Below are 5,348 nucleotides of genomic sequence, written 5' to 3'. Positions count from 1 at the left end.
CTTCACTCTTAGTATCTGTGCTTAAATCTATATCATAACATCTTCTTATTAAACTCCAATGTAGCTTTAAAAAGTAAAAATAAAACAAAGTGGTATTTTATGAAGATATAAACCTACAAGAATGACAGGAGATAGAAGCAATTTAGTTTTAACAGCCAGGGTGAAGATAGCATAGCAACCAATTTAGCATGCCTAAGAAAATATAATATACAAAGCTATCTGACTGTGTTGAACAAGTAAGTTTGTGCTGAGTTAAATCCCCAAAGCTCAGGACTAGTGGTAATGGTAAATCAAAGTTAAGTATATGGGCCGCAGACCTTGGTTTAGCAGTTTAAGTCACTTACTGCTCTTTCAAATGAACTGTGGCTTTGTTTCCAGTACCACATAGGCTTACATCTATCTGTGCTTCAATTTCCAGAGGATCTAACACCCTCTTCTAGCCTCCACAAATCCAAGGCATGCATGTGGTGCATATACAGACACAAGCAAAATATTTATATACATAAAACAAAGAATAATTTTAAAAAGAAAGGGCTATGAAATGAGAGCATATAGCATGCCATTTTGTGGACAGATGCTATATTGCCCACCACCACCTCAGAAACAACCATCATAGAAATGTTTCAAGATGGATCCCTCATAAGTCTTTGCACCTATGTGACTACATTAGATGGTCACCATAAGTAATAAATAAATATATTTAAACCTATTAAATAACCTGACTCCTAGAAATCTATCAGGTCTATCATCTTTGAGGCAATGGGAAAATGGAAATGTCTTTAGGAGTAGACATTTTAAAGGAAAAGTATAACCATATGGACAGTTTATGCAGTATTATATGTTTAAGGAGGAGTTCAGAGTCAACAAGACCTAATGTAAACAGAGAATCCAATAATCTTAAATGGAATAGGGTCATTTAAGAATTGTGAAACAACTGAAGAGACTGACCAAAAAAAGAAGGTAAAGAAAGAAAGGCAGTGTCAAGCAAAAAGCAGATTGTGAAGTAAGAGGTCAAAAAAAAAAATAACAAGATTTTATACAGCTGGAACAGCTGGAGAACAACAAACACTCTTGGAATTTCAAGCAATTCTTTAATAGTAAGATTTTCTAATTGGTAGGCAATGAGGAAGGTCATAGTGTAGGCAAAAGGATCCATAAGTCATGAAGGAGGATAAAAAGTTTTGCCCCTAGTCACCACACTCTCATTTAGTTTTATTTTTCCCCTGTTATGGATATGTGAATTTGACTTGCCGTGTATTGAAGTAGAAAGAACACCTTTTGCATTCTAGAAGAATCCAATATGTGTTATTCCTTTGAGATGATACCTATGAAAGTTGGGCTAGTCCATTCCCCTGACCATTAATTAGTAGAACAGGAATTTCACAGGACCACTCATTGGATGCATTCGTCACGCTAACCCACTTAGAAAAAATAAGTTTTTTATTTGTTTCAGAGAAGGAGTTCTCCAACCTTATTTACCACTTTTCTTCTTTTTAAATGTATATAAAATCATTCTATAAATTAGAAGACAAGTTAATAAGATCTAACCTCTATATAGTTACCTCTATATAATAACCACTACAGAAAGAAAACAGAAAAAACTACAGCAGAGAAACAACCACATCACTTAAAACTTCAAGAAAATAACCACAGCTCTCTAATTGGACTTAAGACTCACTCAACAAGAGGGTTAACTGTTGCATCTCACTACTAACATTGTACTCTACCATATCTGGACAGCTTTCCTGAAGTCAGCACAAAATGGAAGACTCCCTTTTCTTAGTGAGCTTGTCTGCCTAATCTGGAAACCCTGACTCTAATCGTCTACCCGAGAAATGTCACATAGTCCTAATTATAGATTCAACTTCCTGGAATGGCTCTTCATGCAAATGAGGCATCCCCAGAACCTTAATCTCAGCTAATGAAACTTCACCCTAAGAAAAACCCCTTCCAGTGGGTAGGTGGGTGGGGGAGGATCCTCATAGAGGCAGGAGGAGTGGGAACAGTATAGGGGGTTTCTAGAGAGGAGACCTGGAAAGGGGATAACATTTGAAATGTAAATAAAGAAGACATCCAATAAAAGAAAAAATGCCTAAACAAACCAATATGATAAGAAAAACTCTAGGGCTGGCGAGATGGCTCAGTGGGTAAGAGCACTGACTGCTCTTCTAAAGGTCCTGAGTTCGGATTCCAGCAACCACATGTGGCTCATGTGGCCAGATGGTGGCTCACAACCATCTGTGATGAGATCTGACGCCCTCTTCTGGTGCTGTCTGAAGACAGCTACAGTGTATTACACCAGAGCTAGTGGGGCCAGAGCGAGTGGGGCCGGCGAGGGAGCAAGCAGAGGTTCTGAGTTTAATTCCCAGCAGCCACATGATGGCTCATGGCCATCTGTACAGCTATAGTGTACTCATACACATAAAATAAATAAATAAATCTTTAAAAAAAAGAAAAAAAGAAAAACTCTAAAAAAAATAAATAAAAACAAAGGTATCATTTGTTTAGGCTTTCCACTTTTCATTTCCATGCTTGCAGGAAAGTACATTTCTTTTGTAAAGGTATCAGCAAAGAAATGCTTTAGAATTCAATTCTAATCAAAGACAGAATATTTTATTGTATTTTGTTATTCTCCAGTGGGACTCCAGAGAGGTGCATGATATCCGGCTAAGTAACTCAGGAGCATCAATAGTTAATCATAATGGAAGCATTTTACCTTACTTCTTGGATACAATATTAGACTTCTGTCAAATAAAGTATTATTTCAAATAAAATTCAGTGATGGCTTTAAAATGTACATTTTTTCCTCCTACTAATCTCAAAATCAACCTAGCTTGTGCCACACAAAAGGAGCAAACTCTTCATCATTTGAAATTCTCTTTTACAACACTATTATAAAATAAAGAGTGTGATTTTGGCAAATAAAAAAAAAGAAAAAGAAAAACCCCTTCACACTCTCCAATGTTTACCCAAATAAAGTGTATGTGCACAAGCCGTTGGACACCATCTGGAAGAGCTGCTTCATTGAATGTCTTCTAAAAAAGCTGTAACACTGAAGAGCTAGTACACTGAAATCTTCTGAGACCTCCTCTCTCTGGCATTCACTACCAGACTGGGTTCCTGCAGACCCACTGGTTCTGGACTTCACTTCATCCTGTCCTGCCTGGTGTTTAGCAGTACCTGGACACCCCAAGGGAAGAAGTGGAAAAGCAAAACCACAGGAAACAATACCTGGTACTGGAAACCTTACTAAGTACCTAGGGGTGGGGGGTGGGGCTAGCAAAGTCATGGATCTTGGAGGAAAACCTACAACTACTACTACTTGATTAAACAGCATAATCTCTAACTACATTGTAAATACTTGCCTCTGTATCCACAAATAAGATTGATTTTCATCCCTAATCATGAGTCATCTCTTTGCTAAAGATAGGGACCATTACAGAAAACTACAACTAACAAAAATTCAGTGACATGGGGGTCCAATTCCAACAGATACAGCTACAAAGCTAGTCCAACACCTAAGGCTCAGGGAACATTGTGGAAGAGGTGGTAGAGAGCTTGTAAGATTCAGAGAATCAGAGATTTTGCTGTGAGATTGTGTCTCCTAGGAATTTCAGAAGCTACACCCCATAAACTCTTATTAACATGACTGCCTAAAAATGAGCTGTATGAGAATGATACCAATAGACATACTAATGTGGATGTGGGAAAGCCCATGAGACCTTAGATTTACACAAAGAACTATAGACAACTAAGGAATGCTGGATGCTGAAGAAATAGCCTTCTCCAGAGAAGAGCACACCAATTCATTATCCAATACCAAATGGTCGCTCCTGAAGTCATATATACATACAAGTAACACTATATGGGCTGAGAAGGTTGAATTCATATATTTAGAAATATAAGTATATGTATGTATATATGTATGTATGTATGTATGTATGTATATGTGTGCATAACAACTAATGAAAAGAGACCATGAATTTGAAAGAAAGCAAGAAGTGGCATATGGAAGGGTTTGGAAGAAGGAAAAAAGGGTGAAATGATGTAATTATGTTGTAAGTTCAAATATACTCAATAAATACCTGATTTGTAGACCAAAAAAAATGGACCTGCAGGACCATGGACCATGAGAGGAAGCCTGGTAAGATTGAGCTAAAGTCTTGAAGCCACAGAGACCCTGAAGGGACAGTAGGAGCTTTGCCTGCTCCCGGCACCAGGCATCCTCTCATGGTCCACCACTTCACACAGACCTATAGAATACCTGTAACCTTGGTGAGCAGGGGAGGGGGGAGGGAACAGGGGATTGTTTTAGTTTTGGGGTTTTTTTATTTTATTTTAATTTTTTCTTATTTTCTTTTTTTTCTTTTTTTCTTTTGGAGGGGAACCAGGGAAAGGAGATATTGTAAATAAGGAAAAAATCTAATAAAAAAATATGGAAAATACAAAAAAGAAAGAAAGAAAGAAAGAAAGAGACTATTACAATGTGCGCTCCAGATAACAGGAAAGGAGGACACAAATGATTTTGTTGGCACCTCTTATAGTAGCCCATTAGCAATTAAATTAGAATATTTTAAACATCTGTGGCTTTATTAGATTCTTTCTAGGAAACAATAAAGTAATAGCATTTAAAGTTTTTTAAAAAAGAAAGAAACTAGATCCACGCCAAGTATTAATACCAAATTTCAGAGTCTTTGGGACAAAAAAAAATATATTAGTAGTTCTGTTATTTCCTTTGCTATACAGAAGTGTTTGGATTTGATATAACACATCTATGAGTTCTTGTTTGTTTTTTATTTTTATTATTTTTTTATTTTATCTGTAACTGTTGTTTGTAAGGATTTTGTTTTGTTTTTATTCCTTAAGCTGTTGGCACTATATTCAGAAAAGACATAAAAGCTGATGGAGAACTATTAGGAAATAAGAAATGTACCAATAAAAGAATGGAATAGCAGTAAGTATAGATAATAGGAGGGAAAATATAATCAAAAACCCTAGTTAGATATATAATATAGTCATAATGAAGACCAAATATTTTGTAAAATTAAAAATACACTAATACATGCATTTTAGATCTTCTAGAAAAATATAATAGTTGAGATGTAAGAAGTCAAGATATCTTTATCTTTAATCTTTATATATATATATATATATATATATATATATATATATCAGAAGGGGGGAAGTATGGCTACACTTAAGCAGATATAGTGCTAGAGAAATAGCTGAGAGTTCTGGATTCACAGGCAGCAGGAAGAGAGGGAGAAGGAGGCGGCAGAAGGAGAAGAGGAGGGAGGGGGAGGAGCATGGAGAGGAAGAGGAGGAGGGAGAGGGAAAAGGAGAGGGAG

The 5,348-nt window shown here is 36.4% G+C and overlaps 1 long non-coding RNA gene across 1 annotated transcript in view; it reads left to right on the top strand.

The window, feature by feature from the left end:
- The window catches only part of LOC116087891, a 118,079-nt gene that overhangs the window by 55,150 nt on the left and 57,581 nt on the right, over positions 1 to 5,348 (top strand). The window lies entirely within an intron of this gene.

Source organism: Mastomys coucha, chromosome X (assembly GCF_008632895.1).
Source record: "Mastomys coucha isolate ucsf_1 chromosome X, UCSF_Mcou_1, whole genome shotgun sequence".
Taxonomy (NCBI): Eukaryota; Metazoa; Chordata; class Mammalia; order Rodentia; family Muridae; genus Mastomys; species Mastomys coucha.
Note: the sequence above shows the minus strand (reverse complement) of the source record. Positions and strands in the feature narration are given on the sequence as shown.